Source organism: Marmota marmota, unplaced genomic scaffold (genome assembly GCF_001458135.2).
Source record: "Marmota marmota marmota unplaced genomic scaffold, marMar, whole genome shotgun sequence".
In the NCBI taxonomy this organism is placed as follows: domain Eukaryota; kingdom Metazoa; phylum Chordata; class Mammalia; order Rodentia; family Sciuridae; genus Marmota; species Marmota marmota.
Window position 1 is genome coordinate 14600695 of NW_025999949.1, and position 9670 is coordinate 14610364.

The window sequence follows — 9670 nt, forward strand, 5'->3', positions numbered from 1 at the left end:
GGAAGGTGGAGGATGGGAAAGGCAGCGGAGCACAACAGACACTAGTATGGCAATATGTAAATCAATGGATGTGTAACTGATGTGATTCTACAATCTGTGTATGGGGTGAAGGTGGGAGTTCATAACCCACTTGAATCAAAGTGTCGAATATGATATGTCAAGAAATTTGTAATGTTTTGAACAACCCACAATAAAAAATTAAAAAAAAAAACGAAAGAGAAGTACACTATTTTGAAACAATATTTATATGCATTCTTAACTATTTTCTTTTGGCCACTGAGATTATTTTGTTCACTCCCCAAAGAAGATATATTAAGTAAGTTTATCAATCAATGTATTTCTGAATATTTGCCAAAATTCTGCCCCATTCTTCAATTACTATGATAGGTATTGGTATCATTATAGAAAAACATGTTGATGCAAGTTTTCAAACTAAAGGAGTAAAGGAGGAAACTGACCAAGAAAATGGGATGTTTTTTGCTCTCTTTACAGCATTTAGATGTGAGAGAGAAATAAAGTTACTCTTTCCAATGATATAAATAAAACAATACATTTCTATTTGAGCACTACCAACCTTGTCTAAATCTGGGCATTGGCCACATGGTCTGAAAGCGGGATGTGGCTATTGTGGAGTTAGTCTCTGAGGACAAAATGGTTTCAGATATTTCACTAGTCCCTATTTTAGACTTTATGTATAAGTGACTTAGTATTTTTATGAACTAATGAGGACTTTTGTATTCATTCTTTACAAATTTAGACATTTACTCAGCAATCTTATGATCAGCAGAAACATACAAAGTTAAGTAGACTTAACTATTATGAGGAACATACAAAGTTAAGTAGACTTAATCTATTATGAAGATAATTGGAGCTATATGTACAGTTCTCTTAACATTTCAAGATCATTGAAGCAACTGAATTTAAAATATCCATTCACACTTATGAACTGCTTCCTTCAATGTACATTTCACTTGGAAATCAATATATCCATGGGGAAGGCAGGTTTACCACCTCTGCTTCTGCAAACTCAGCTGCTGGAGAGCTCAGCTAGCATTATCCAAGCAGCAGCCTGATAAGCAGTTGGGAAGTCATATTTCCTGCCTGGGTATATGTTCTGAAGTCTGTGGTCATCAGGGGGAAAAAAATCAGTCACTCATTGTTCTAAATACCTTTGCTACATCACAACACCTACCCAGACCCTTATAGCTAGAATCAATTATTTGTTATTCTGAGTTTATAGGGCAAGAATTTAGAAAGAAGAAATAACTTGTTCCTGATCAACCATATTGATGAGTACCTGAGGACACCCAGAGTTGGGCCTGACCTGGAGACTAGGAGCTGGAGGCATATGAAAGTTGTTTTTTTTTTTTTTTTTTTTTCTGTCACATGTATGGCACATAGACTGGGAAACATAAGCTGCTTTTAAGTACACCACTATGTGGCTTCTCCATGTGACCTGGGCTCCTCCCAGCAAGGTGGCTTCAGAGTAGATAGAATATTTACACGGTGGCTTAGGTGTCCACCTGGGTTTAAATGAAAAAGGTAGAAACTTCATTAACTTTGTAATTCAAACTCACAAGACCCATAGGATCACTTCACCATGTTCTCTCTGCTAAAATAGTCACAGTCCACCATGAATTGTTTAAATAAAAAAAAAACCTCAGTCACCTAAAGATGATAGTTAATATTAAAGACACCTTCTCCATGTATCAATATGCATACAATGAGCTTTTCTTGGTAATACGTTCTATAGAAGTGGCTACATATATATTTCTAATGCATCAAAAGAAGCTAAGATAAAACTAGTTTTCAGGTTCTATTAGCTTATGAAAAAAATAACTACTTGAAAACTTAAAAATTTTATGGAACAGTTTTGCTTTATACCCAAGAGATGATCTAGCCTACTATTCTGACTGATTGACAAGTTGTTGACTGAATTATTATATACAATCCACTGATTTATTTTGTACTTTTATAGTTGAGCAAAAGTTTGCTTTCTTTTTTTATAACCTGTAGTTTTCATCTTGATAGGAACTTAACTTCTTCTAAAACCAAAGGGAATTACCTGGGTTTAAAGCCAAACATTTCTGAAAATCCCCATCACTATATACTTTAAATTATTCAATGCATTCTTCCACTTAGACATTTCAGTCAAGATTTGTTACCTGTTCAAAAATAAATAAATAAGTGAATACCTATTAAAATGTCTACTTACTATTTATCACTCAATGTTGTATTGGTTTATATAGAAGAAGCAATGAGAAAATGATATATATGAGAAAAATATGGTGAGGTTTCATTAAATACTCTAGTGCCTGCATCTACCTGGAGATGCATTACAGTGTTATTGGGTATCATAGTCCTGGAGGCCCCACTATTTCTTAGGGCTCTGTCTAATCTCATGGCATGAAATAATTAGGTTTTGGAGATTTTTTTTCCAGAAATGCCAAGCTGATAAACATCTGAAATTTCAACACAGCTGTTCTGAGTGATTTCCTTATTGCTATAATCACATTGAGAAATCAAAATTGGAGTAAAATATTTGGAACACATTTTATCTCCTATTTAGTAGGCTATTTGAGTGTGTGTGGTGTGTGTACATAGATGCAAAGGAGTTGGAAGAGTCATCTTTTTCATTTTTGTCATTGTGTTTTTGTGCTTTAATGGAGGATTTTCTGATATTTGCCTTCAATTTTCTTTGGAGCGTGATAGCTGGAATCCTCTCATGTATGTCTCAGAATAAGATTTATTTTGAAGCTGAAACTAGCTTTGTCACTCTAGGAGAGCAAATAGTTGGAGCAATTATTTAGATTATTTAGACCACAAACTCCTTTCATCTCCATTTTTAAATAGTTCAGTTGCTTGACTTTACTTCAGCAACATTTTTACTGATGAGTTATCTTAAAGATTAAAAGGACAATGTTTAAACATGACAATAGCTACTCTGAGAGTCTAACTTGGACAGTTAGCATTCTCTTTCATTCTTTCTCCTGCATTCCTCTAGTGCAGTTCTGGGCCCCTAACAGCCTCTCCTTGCTACTACTAAGCAAGATTTCTCCCATTGAGAAGACAAGAATATTGTTCTCAGAATGTAGAATTCTATTTAGCAGATAGTGGATGTGATAACTTCCTGGAGTTTTCCCTACCTGCAAAAAAAGCAATAAATCTAATGCTTATTCCATAAGGCAATAATGAAATCAAATGACACAATGTGACACACTTTGTAAACAGAAAAGGTCCATGACACACAAATTGGTTCCAAGTCCTACTTCTTAAAAAAGGCTGGAATATGTTAACTATGAGTTTGTTAGCACAGCTACTGCAGTGCTATCCACCCAATAAAGGAAGAATAAATGATGAAATAATTTCCCACATATGCATACATACAGCATGTCATAAGAGAGAGTTGCAAGGAAGTTTTAGATTGGATTGGGGAGTGATCTGATATTTACAGGATGAATAAGTGCTAGTTAATACCCTGAGATCTGAGGAAGAGCATGAGTGAGTAACCGAGGCTCGAAAGAACTTGATGCATCTAATAGACTTAATAGACTCATAGAAGACATGGGAAGCTGGAGCAGAATGGAGAAGAAGAAGAGGGATTTAAACTGCATCTGGAAGAGAAGGCAAGGGCTGGACCACTCAGGGTCTGGTAATCAGAGTTGGAAAACCTTGGGGAATTTTTGAAGCATTTAAAAAGAAAATGGATGTGATAAAATGCACATTACTCTGGTATAAAATGCAGATTACTCTGGATACCAAGTGGGAAATTGATTGGATGGAGAAGGTCATTTAAAGTGAGAAGAAGGAAAAGATAGACTTGCATTGTGATGGTAGCAGTGATGTGAGCTGACTTGAATGACAGCTTAGACAAAGCTGAGGACATCAACATGGTGATGGATGAGATACACAAAGGGTGAGGGTGAGAGAATTATCAAGGATCAGTTCTGATCAGCTATTATAGGAAGCAATGGATAGAAGCAGTGGTATTTTATAAAAGATAAGGAAGTCTGGGGGACCATTGTATTCTGGATAGAATATCCAAACTTTATGTTAACTTTAGTTCTGTGGTAATAAAGCAACAATACATAAAATGCATTAAACATATCTTAAATTATATACTTAATGGTTGCAGCTATTTTACCATATGTATATGATTTAGGTACTAAAATCTCCTTTGTTTTTCAGATAAGGAAACTGGGGTTTATGAAGGTTAAGTAGGTACACAAAGTCACATGATCATAAGTGATTGGAAGCCAGGCAGTCTGACCCAAGTCCCCTCTTGGAACCCTGGACTCCATCTGACTCAGTTTAATGTCTCTATTGGAAAGTACAGTACCACAGTAAGGCAATTGCAGCCTGAATTTAAATTTTTGTTCTTGCACATAACGCAACATGATCTCAGTCCAGGTACTTTTCTGCCTGTAGTCTTAATATTCTTGCCCTATGAAATAAATTGAAAAGTACCTATACTAATAAGGTTGTTACTAGGGTTAAATTAGATAAAACATGTAAAGGATCTATTTATTCTTCTCCCATAAGAAATTGTAAATTAACAAGCTATAAATACAATAAATTTGCTTAACACACTCAATGATACCTTGCCCAAATACATGAATTCGTTTTAAGGGTTGATAAAGACATATATCTGCAACCTGGCATAGAAAATTGCATTAGACCTTGATTAAAGATGCCTGGGGTTTACACCTCCCACCTGAGGCAGTCAGAGCATGGTGACTGGTGCAGAGGTACAAAAGTTCCATCCGCTAAATCAGGACAAACTCCAAAGTATCATTTCTACCTCAGAATTCCCAGAGGAGATATCACCTGGAAATCTGTTTGACCTCTTCTTCATTTAAGTTTCTCTTGAAAACACTTCCATAACAAATCACTTAACATAGGAAACTTTATCTCAGGCTCTGCTTCTAAGAGGCAGGACAACCAGCAGCAGGAGCATCAGCACAATAGCGCCAGAGATTTAATGTGCCCAGAGAGTAGTTGCACATAAAGTAGGCGTCACTCACCTCACGTGGGGAACCCAGCACCAAGGGCTCAGAACCACTTTGATTACCAAGCGGTAATCAAGCCCGTAGACATACAAGCAACAAACAGTCAACATGTTAGTCATGCTGCAGTCCTCTTGGCCTGTTAAATTTCCTATGTCACTAGCTTCAGAATCAGCTTAGGATAGGAGAAATGTCTGAGTTTACAGCTTGGAGATTCAGCACCAATGTGATGGAACTCTGGAAGTCCATGGCAGGCTGCTTCTCCCTACTGGCTTGACACTTCTAGATTGTCAGTGATGACAGCACCCTTCAGCCATTTATAAAAGACACTAACTTCTCACTAACTGGGATCCTGCACCTACACTCTACAATTAAAATGATAGTAGACTGTTAATAGTGATAAAGTTATCATCAGATCAACAAGTGCTAGATGTCCTTATTTCAAGTTTATAATATTTTTGCTCTACTGTAGACATAACATTGCTACTCTCCTCCTGTGCTGGGCTCAAAAGGTTTTACAATAATGTCCTTCCTTCTTAAACATGTCAGGTATTGGGGCAGGTTTTCTTTTAAAGATAAGCCATATAAAATACAGAAAGCGCTGAGAACTGACAGGCGTGTCCAAGCCCAGCAAGCATTTCAATGGCAGATGTGAAGCTCCATCACATGCACTTTCACTATCTGTCATTGTGCAGCCACTATGGGGGAGTCCTTCACTAGCTCATGGGGACTATCTTCAAATTGTGTTGGCATTACTAGCTTCAAAGCCCCTTCAGTGCAGAACTGGAAAACAGCTTATAGATTCATTACAGAGTACATACAAAAAACCCTTGATTCTAAGCCAGGCACAGTGGTGCACACCTGTCATCCCAAATACTTGGGAGGCTGAGGCAGGAGGATTTGAAATTCAAGGCCAGTCTGGGAAGTTTATCCATATCCTATCTCAAACATTTTAATTTTTTTTTTTTAAAAAAAGGACAAGGGATGCAGCCCAGTGGTAGAGTGCCCCTAATTCAATCCCTGGTATCACAAAGAGAAAAAAACAAAACAAAACAAAAGCCTTGGTTTTACAAGCTAGGACACAGTCTCCATAAAGTATATTCAGAAAGGTGCTGGCTCCAGAGGTTAGAATTAAAGACCCTCACTAGGTTAAGTCCACATCAGAGAAGATGTTTAGAGAACACTCTAGATGAGTTACCAGTAAGCTGTACCCTGTTCTTTTTCTTACTGTTCATCGCCCTGGTTTTCACTGACTATATTCTCTTTTGTTTGTCCTTCCACTATGCTCCTGCTTTGTGTTTTCCTGATCACTGTATTCCAGCCACTTTATGATTTCCCTGATGACACAAGCAAGGCTCAGAGGAAACTGCTAAAAAATCTAAGCCTCCCTTCATCTCAAGTATTCATTCACTGCTAGCACAGAGACCTTTTGTAAAATAAATAAATAAGATCCTTTCTAGCATGGTTTATCAGTCAATTAAAATGTCAGCCTGTCTTTGAGCCCACCTTCTGTTAGAGGTGAAATAAAACAGAGTCTGTCCACAGTCATAGAGATATGCACACGAGTGGAGTTGGCAAGGAGAGGGCAAGACACTGATGAGCTCAGAACCAGGCAGGAGTGCCCTTTGAAATGAGGTGCTTCTAGAACCATCTGCTTCATTTCTGGATAGGGAGAAAACGAGGTGAGGTTGACAACCTGCATACTGGTCCAAAGCAATCAGGGGCTATCGCCATTAACAGCTGTGAGAGGACTGGCAAGCCAGAGGTTTCCCAGCAGAAATAGCACCCGGCTATAAAGGAGTCCCATCCAGGGATAATGTGATCAAACATAAGATTGGCATGGGTGGTTTACCTGCAGGGTGCTGTAAAAGTGAGAGATAAGTATTGTGCCTGATGATTTGTTAATGAAAGTAACAGAAAAATATTAACCCTGACTTTTCACCAAGAAACCTAATCTTCCTCATATGAATCCTGTGTCCAACCCAATGCAGCCAAGACACAGCACAGAGATGACCCCAAATAAACGTATGTATAAAGAAATAATGAGCCTTTTCTTAGCCTGAGATTCTAAGTGTAGGGTGGCTAACAGGAGACAGTGGGCTTTGGTGCCTTGTTATATTAAATGATATTGTACTGTAATATCCACTTCTCGTACTCCTTGAATGGCTACTGAAATGTAGAAATCAGGGAAAGTAACTTTTTCTTCCTCTTGATCTCACTCTCACTCTCCTACACAGAGAAAGAGAGAGAGAGAGAGGTAGACAGATGATAAATATTTCTTAAGAACAGCCTTTCTGGCAAAGAAAGTGAAAATGAAGGCTGGGAAAGGTTGTAAAAAGTGCTGTTTGCAAGATTTACATAGGAGAAAGACAGTTTTCATCAGAACTCTGGGCAGGTAGAAAGTGGGGGATGGGCACAGTTGTTGGCAAGGAAGCATATTAAAACTTGAATATGGGGCAGAGCATGAAAAGGGCCACTGGAGCACACTCTGACTCCTTTCCAGGTGGCTCCATGCTACAGATGGGATATATATTGGTCTCCAGAAAATGAAAACAGGGATGAAACCACATAGGAAAATAATAGCTGGTACTTCCCATATTGCCTCCCATAGCCGCTGCATATTTATGGCGAACTCCAATGTCTTTTAATGTCCATCAAAGGGTGGTGTTTTACATCTAAGCCAGGTGGGGGACAAACAGAAGAAGATGCTCTGAAGATTGTAATTTTGTAAGAATCATGGAAGGACATACACTTGCAAAATTCAAGAAACAGGGTTCTAGCGAGGTTTTTCTGATCAGAGGATGGAAAGATCCTCATGTCCCCATCTTAGCTAGATAATATCCAGTTGATATCCCGAATTCCAATATGCTAAATACTACAGAATAGCAAATATGGTAGTGCAGACTAATAATCAAGATGACCTCTGGAAGGTGTTTTGAATCCTGTTTGCGTGTTATTCATTCACAGTCAGGACCACAATCTTTATGATGTACAATAATCTGTTGTGGTTTTTTTTGTTTTGTTTTGTTTTTTTAGTGTATTATGGCCCCCATTCTCCTTTCATTCATGGAAAATAACCAGAACATTCACTCTGATTTATAAAAAAACAAAACAAAACAAAAAAACTTTTGGTTAGGAGATTTGACTATTTATTTTGGAATATGAATGCTTTTAATTTATCTTTGTTTAGAAAGCAGAATTTGAAATACTAAGAGCCTGTAAATGATTTCACAAGTGGAATATCTTAACAAGTATTTTATTTATCATGCCAAATAATTTTCAGGTTGTTTTCTCACATAAATATAGAGAGACATAAAGAAAAATATCTTTAAGCACTTTGGAAAAATTACAAGATAACCCTAGATACCATGGAATGTATTAATAGGGGAAACTCCCACTCACTCCACCCATGCTCAGTGCCATAATTGTATTCCAATGGCTGCATGTGTCTAAATTACCCGCATTTTGGAAATGTTAATACACAGAACCAAATACTTGATTTTGATAACTCTTGAACTTTGTTCTGGCTGTTTGTTTATGTATTTATTTATACCATGAATTGAACCCAGGGGCATTTTAAAACTGAGCTATATCCCCAGTTCTTTTCATTTTTTATTTTGAGAAGGGGTCTTGCAAAATTGCCCAGGCTGAACTTGAAATCCTCCTGCTTCAGTCCCTGGAGTTGCTGGGATACACTTGTGCACCACCACACCTGACTTGTCTTGAGTCTTTTAGCAAACTTCCACAGAAGGATGCTTCTACCCACTGAAATTCAAGGGTAGCATTTTGCTTCTTCATAAAATAAGGATCTCAAGAGGGGAAGCTATCAAAAAAAAAAAAAAAAAAGGAAAGAATACCAAAGTAAGAATGAAATGATCCACGTTTTGTTCTTATTCTTCAACTGGGATGTTCGGTGATCCTGGAAATATGCTCTAATTATATCTAATATTTTATTTATTTTTAGTCTTTTGTATTTTTGAATCCTAATACCATTATATTTGAACAAAAGTTTCTGCAGCTAATAAAAAAGAGAAGGGAGAAGAGAGAGAATGATGGGGATAGTTTCTAAAGTTCCTTCTGTTTCTTAAACAATACAAAATTGTAATAACAAGCCAAGTCCTTGATAATGCAAAAAGTGAAATTATCCAGGAACATAAATATTATTCTTTTACAATGTAACATCCAAAGTTTCCTTTTACACTGGACATCTGTGCCCACTAATGTAACAAAGAAAAAAAAGAGAAAGTGGGTACAAATGTGGATGCCCTGTGAATCTGCTGGTGAGAACATGGTGGTAACTCCTGGCTAATGGCTTTTCTTTCTCCTTCCAAGTTGAGATCAATAACTTTGGACCACATATTCTCCAAGCTTCAGTTTCCCCTTCTATTGACAGGGTAATATGAGAAAATGCATTTGAAAGAGGCTAGCACCCACTGTTACTAAATATCGGTGCATTTCTATGGAAGAATTGGGGGAAAATATTTGTTCAGATTTGAGTATGTGAAAGCAGTAGAAAAAAAAAGAAATTATCATGGGAGTCTTTGCAGAAGAGCCAAGTATTAGGGGATGAAGAGAGTTACCAAAATGTGAGGCAAGGACCTTCAGGCACAGAGGCAAGAGAACGCAGCGCATATAAGGAATGACAAGCTATCAGGGGTGGCAGC